Genomic DNA, 7,094 nt, shown 5'->3' with positions numbered 1-7,094 from the left:
ACTTTTAATGCACAATTAGGTAATAACCAAACTTTGATTCAATTCACTTGTATTGTTACACCTAAGTCATATATGTCCTTCAATCGTTGTTCAGTTTCTTTTATGTTACTTAGGTTGCTTGATTGTGGAAAACTACATTCTTCCTTTGAATATGTTTTCCTTAATTGAGTGTTTGTTTACCTTATTGGCTCTTATTTGAGTTGTTGATTGTTTCCTCCTTCTTTCTGTGATTTTTATCTGTTTCTCCTGAGTTGTATTCTGTTTTTTTGTCTTTTTCAGGATGTGTTGCAAAGGAAAGGAGAAAGCCAACCCTTTGGCTCCTCCTCCTCCTGTGCCTCCGAGTACTCAACCGGACACGTTCATTAATCAGGAAGCCCAAGAACAGTATAAAAAAGTGGAAACAAAAGCCTTCCACTACAAGAAAAAGATGAACTTATCAGAGAAATATGCGGACCAAATTCTTGACAGACTCAATTTTTACCAATGGAAGTTCGTAGGATTCGACCCAGTGGAAATCAATGAAAACCAGGTCAAAGAATTCTACGGAAATCTGCTTAGAAGGGACGCCACAACTGTTTTTCTGAGAGGTGTCACACTAGACACTTCTGACCCTGCTTTAGAGGCCCTTCTACAGATTCCGCATATTCCTCCAGCCCGTGATGCTTACCCTCAGATAGTGAAGGACTTGACATCGGGCAAGCTTTCATTGAACGTGGTTCTGAAGAAGATTGGCATACCTGAGGCCAGATGGGAATACAGCAGGGGAGAGAATGCGGTTGCACTAAGCATTGTGTGCTCCGACCTAACTCCGGAGGCAAGGATCTGGCAGCAGATCATTGCCGACTACATCTTGCCGAGCACGCATGCTACTCATATTCGCGTCCGTGTGGCTGTGCTTCTTTGGGCTATTTTGGAGGGGAAGAGGATCTCTGTTCTTCCCCTTATCAGAGACTCGATGTGGAAGGTTACCCAGCAGCAGAAATACAACATTCCCTTCCCTTCGATGATCACCAGATTGGCTACCTTAACTGGAGTGAAGCGACGTCCGACAGACCGGACTTCTGTTTACGTCAGCAACCCAGCCATTCCTGCCACACGGCGAGTATGAGGGACCACCACAGAAGATGAAAAAGACCACTGATCCACCATCATCAGCAGTAGAGCCCTCAGTACCTCCTGCACCTCCTACACCCGCACCCCGACTTCAGACACCTTATGAACTGGGTTGGGAGATTCTTCATGCCGTCCACCGCTATGAGCGCCGCAATGCGCACCATTTTCAATGGATTGTGGCAAAGTTTGAGGGTAGAGACCATGGGTCACCCCCTCCGGATACACCAGAGCCAGAGCCTGAGATTGAGCCTGCAGCAGTGGAGGAGCCAGCAGCTGACAGAGCTGAGGAGAGAGCAGAGGAGCCAATGGTTGAGAGAGCAGAGCCGGTAGTTGTAGCCGAGTAGAGAGTTGAGGAGCCGGTAGCTGAGCCTTCCTGAGCTATCATCGTTTATCAGCGACACCACCACCCACCACCGCCAGACGGTGGATATTCTCAGAGTTAACTGATAGAAGAGAATTATGCCAATTCGGAAAACTAGATAAAGTAATTCTGTTGTGAGTATAGTCCAAACCGGCAATGGATCCTCTCAATCAAACTTCAATTCAAGATAATGTCACTATTCAAACCAAATTAACCGAGAGTATTAAGACTCCCGGGTCGTTCTCCCTAGGAACTAGTGACAACAAGTGCAGACAATTTTGGTTGTGGAAAGCTAGGGGTTTTCAATGAAGAAGCAACAAATAAAGAGATAAAAGAACAAGACAAAATTACAATTAATAAACTAATAAAGGAATAAAAGAACTATGTATGCAATATAAACAAGTAAAACTATAAAGTGATTAAAGAGTGGTTCAAAACATAAATGAAACCTTGACTTGGGATGAATTATGGAATCCCTTCCTTGCCATAACCACAACTATGATAATTATCATGAGTTAATCTCGCTTAGTTAACCCCTAACATCGAGGAGTAAGTCAAGCAAGTATAATTGACCTTAATCCATAAGTTCTAACCAACTTACTAAACTAGTTGATAAAAGGCTAGCTTTAACAAGAATCAACTAACTTCCCAAGAATTACCACTAAATGTTGGACATTATGGCTCTAGTAATCCATAAACTCATTTCCCGAAGCCAAGGGGTGGAAATCTACCCCATAACTAAGATTGGCATTTCATCAAACACATAGAGGGCATAAACATAAAACATGGTAAAATTGGGAAAATAGTAAAAGCTATAAACCATAAATGATAACAAGCAACTAAAGCAACTCAACAAACATAAAATAAGCATCAAACATTAAATTCAATAACTAGAAATTCAAAATTGAAAAACTATGTGTATATTGACAAAGGAAATGAGAATGCAAGAAAGTGTAGAACAAGTAGTGTAATAAAAGAGGAATTAAAGAAATACTTACAATGAAATTACAAAATTCAAAGCCAAAATTGAAGTATAAAATGCTACAAACCATAATTAAAACCCTAAGAGAGAATTACCTAATGTACACTACTCCTACTCCTACTCCTACTATGTGTTTTCTATCTAATTCTACCTAATGCCTTGATAGGTGGTGTTGCTCCCTTCATATAGCCTTTGATTTTAGCATCCAAGCCTTCAGAAATGAGCCAAAAGAGCCCTAAAATGCAAGTGCACGTGCATTTTTAATGAAGGCACGCACTGGGACCTGTGCGAATGCACAGATGTGTGCGTCCGCACACTTCGCTGAATATTCACTTGTGTGTACGCACAGAGGGTTGTGTGCACGCACACTTCGCGATGCTCTGGATTCTCTCTGCTTGGATTCTTGTATGTACGCACAGGTGGTTGTGCGCATGCACGCATGTTGATTTCCTTTTCGTGCGTAGGCACGCATCCTCGTGCGTACGCACGCATGGCAATGCTCTTCCTCCTTGTTTTCTTCAGGCTTTCTCCCAATTGCATGCTCCTCTTCCATTCCCACCAAGTCATTCCTACCTTATTCATCTGAAATCACTCACAAATAACATCAAGGTATCGAATGGAAGGTAATTGGAATAAAATTAGTCGAAATAAGCACAAAAGAGCATGTTTTCACATTTAGATACAATCTAGAGAGAAAACACAAAAGTATGCTATTTTGGTGCTTAAGTGTGAGTTCATGTGCTAAAATCCATCCAATTTGAGTCAAAATATACCAATAAATATGGACTTATCAATTCTCCCACACTTAAACAATAGCATGTCCTCATACTAATCACATATAAAGGAGAAGGATAAAAGGAAAACAACTTATTGAATGCACTATCTATATGCATGTATCTATGCTATATACTATCTATATATCTATCTATAATGTCCTATTGATTTGGTGTAAACAAAACAAAAGAATTCCAATCAATCCAAGATAAGACCTTAGGGCAAGGTAAGGAAATATAATAATATAACCAAAATCCAAAGACTTGAATTGAGATTTTCAAACCAACAACCAAACAACTTGCAAGAAGATATGATATAAGGAACAAGAACATAGAATTGAGCGATTGAACCCCTCACCGGATGTGTTTACACTCTAATCGCTCAGTGTTAGGGTTTAATCACTCAATTCTCCTTTAATCATGTTTTTCAAAGATTTGCAAGTCATCTAACAATCAACTAATATTTGATGCATGAAAAGCAAATATCATGAGGTCTTTTGAGGGTTGTAATGGGGCTAGGGTCCAGGTAAGGTCAATATGGTCAAGTGGACTTAGTAAATTACATCTTTGATTAGATCAAGTGTCCACCTAATCCTATATCATCCCATGTACACATAACAAAACAACCTAGCTACCCATTTGTCTCATATCTCACATCTACTCATGCATTTCTTTCCAAAACACACACATATGCATCCTTTATTCAGCTTTTTATTTCATATGCTACTATGCACAAGATTTGATTTGATTGATATCTTTTTTTTAAAGAACATTTCCTTGTTTTGTGTCTTCAAGAGAAGATGCATATGTCTTGAACAATGAAAGCATGAGTATTACTCTATTATCCAAGTTTTCTCAATGAATATCCCAAATAAGCTTATCACCAATGTTTCCCAATAATTTTTCCCCACACTTAGAGTATACACACTACTCCACCCAAGCTAATCAAAGAGTAATCCAGGGACATCAATGGTTTTTCACTTTAGGGAGAATAATGTGCTTAGCATTAGAACAAAATGGAATTTAAAGGCTCAAAAAGGGGTTACAAAGGTGAATACAAGGGTTGGCCATATAGGTTAGTGAGTTCAATAACAAGAATGGCCTCAATCATGCTAAATGCAATCAAACAACAAATATAGGACATATAGATTCATGCAAATCAATGATCACAATAAAAAAGGAGTGTAATCGTACAAGAACAAACTTTATGGTTGAAAATGTGCAACCATCTATTAGAGCTCAAATCTTCCAAGGTATGTTGTTCTAGCTCTTTTATATGTTCTATGAAAAAGGATGCTTCATGCAAGTTGAAAAACAATTTTTCAATTCAATCAATGACACGCCCTAAGAAGGGTTTCATGAAAATTTGTTCTTGTTTCACGAAACTTATTTCCTATATGTATGTATGTTGTGATGGATGCAATTTTTTCCCAAATTTCCTAGTTCTATTCCTAATTTTCAACATTGCAAAAATTAACATGAACAATTAGGACAAAATTGGACTAGGTGTTATGCTATTCAAATCATCCAATCATGACTTCTATCTATAAAATATGTACTTTGCAAAAGATGCAAAATACCAAATGCAATAACTAGAATTAAACTAAGATATTGATGAGCAGATAATTTATACGCTTTTTGGCATTGTTTTTACATAGTTTTCAGTATAATTTAGTTAGTTTTTAGTATATTTTTATTAGTTTTTAAATAAAAATCACATTTCTGGACTTTACTATGAGTTTGTGTATTTTTCTATGATTTCAGGTATTTTCTAGCTGAAATTGAGGGACTTGAGCAAAAAATCAGATTCAGAGGTTGAAGAAGGACTGCAGATGCTGCTGGATTCTGACCTCCCTGCACTCAAAGTAGATTTTCTGGAGCTATAGAACTTCAAATGGCACGCTCTCAATTGCGTTAGAAAGTAGACATCCAGGGCTTTCCAGATATATATAATAGTCCTTACTTTGCTCGAGTTTAGATGACGCAAACTGGCGTTCAACGCCAGTTCCATGCTGCATTCTGGAGTTAAACGCCAGAAACAGGTTGCAAAGTGGAGTTAAACGCCAGAAACAGGTTACAAACTGGCGTTCAACTCCAAGAGAAGCCTCTACATGTGTAAAGCTCAATGCTCAGCCCAAGCACACACCAAGTGGGCCCCGGAAGTGGATTTCTGCATCATTTACTCATTTCTGTAAACCTTAGTAACTAGTTTAGCATAAATAGGACTTTTTACTATTGTATTTACATCTTTGGATTATCTTTTGATCCTTTGATCACGTTTTGGGGGCTGGCCATTTGGCCGTGCCTGGACTTTATCACTTATGTATTTTCAACGGTAGAGTGTCTACACTCCATAGATTAAGGTGTGGAGCTTTGCTGTTCCTCATGAATTAATACAAAGTACTACTGTTTTTCTATTCAATTCAAGCTTATTCCTTCTCTAAGATATCCATTCGCACCCAAGAACATGATGAATGTGATGGTTATGTGACTCTCATCATCATTCTCACCTATGAACGCGTGCCTGACAAATACTTCCTTTCTGCATGCAAACAAGCTAGAATGAGTATCTCTTAGATATCTAATACAGAGGACCGAGTCTGAGATATTAGAATCTTCGTGGTATAAGTTAGAACCCATGGACGGCCATTCTTGAGATCCGGAAAGACTAAACCTTGTCTGTGGTATTCCGAGTAGGATCTGGGAAGGGATGGCTGTGACGAGCTTCAAACTTGCGAGTGCTGGGCGTAGTGACAGACGCAAAAGGATAGTAAATCCTATTCCAGTATGATCGAGAACCGACAGATGATTAGCCATGCAGTGACAGCGCATTGGACCATTTTCACAGAGAGGATGGGATGTAGCTATTGACAACGGTGATGCCCTACATAAAGCTTGCCATGGAAAGGAGTAGGAATGATTGGATAAAGACAGCAGGAGAACAAAGGTTCAGAGGAACGAAAGCATCTCTATACGCTTATCTGAAATTCTCCCCAATGAATTACATAAGTATCTCTATCCTAGTTTATGTTTTATTTATCTTTTAATTATTAAAACTCTATAACCTTTTGAATCCGCCTGACTGAGATTTACAAGGTGACCATAGCTTGCTTCAAGCCGACAATCTCCGTGGGATCGACCCTTACTCACGTAAGGTTTATTACTTGGACGACCCAGTGCACTTGCTGGTTAGTTGTATCGAAATTGTGAAAAAGAAATAAAATTATGAACGTGCGTATTAAGTTTTTTAGCGCCGTTACCAAGGAATGAACGATCACGATTTCGTGCACCAAGTTTTGGTGCCGTTGCCGGGGATTGTTCGAGTTTGGACAACTGACGGTTCATCTTGTTGCTCAGATTAGGTAATTTTATTTTAATTTTAAGCTTTTTATTTCTTATTTTTGAAAAATATAAAAAAAATTTCTTTTTTCGTTTTTCCCAATTAATTTTCGAAAAATACAAAAAAATTTTACAAAATCATAAAATCAAAAATATTTTTTGTGTTTCTTGCTTGAGTCTAGAGTCAACTTTTAAGTTTGGTGTCAATTGCATCTTTTTAATCTTCTAAAAAAAATTTATTTTCGAAAATTTCATGCATTGCATTCTTCATGATCTTCAAGTCGTTCTTGGCCAGTCTTCTTGTTTGATCTTCATATTTTCTTGTTTTGTGTCTTTTCTTATTTTTCATATGCATTCTTGAAACATTAATGTCTAAAGAATAAAAATTTTTAAGTTTAGTGTCTTGCATGTTTTCTTTTCTTGAAAATTTTTCAAAAATAAGTTCTTGGTGTTCATCTTGACATTTAAAGTGTTCTTGGTGTTCATCTTTGCATTCAAAGTGTTCTTGCATATTTTTCTTGTTTTG

The 7,094-nt window shown here is 38.0% G+C and overlaps 1 pseudogene; it reads left to right on the top strand.

Moving 5' to 3' along the window:
• The first annotated feature begins 280 nt into the window (after positions 1 to 280).
• Positions 281 to 1,007, top strand: LOC148570655 (uncharacterized; annotated as a pseudogene).
• The last annotated feature ends 6,087 nt before the right edge of the window (positions 1,008 to 7,094 follow it).

Source organism: Arachis ipaensis, chromosome B3, assembly GCF_059453495.1.
Source record: "Arachis ipaensis isolate K30076 ecotype BB chromosome B3, ASM5945349v1, whole genome shotgun sequence".
In the NCBI taxonomy this organism is placed as follows: Eukaryota; Viridiplantae; Streptophyta; class Magnoliopsida; order Fabales; family Fabaceae; genus Arachis; species Arachis ipaensis.
This window is presented reverse-complemented; position numbering and strand designations above follow the sequence as displayed.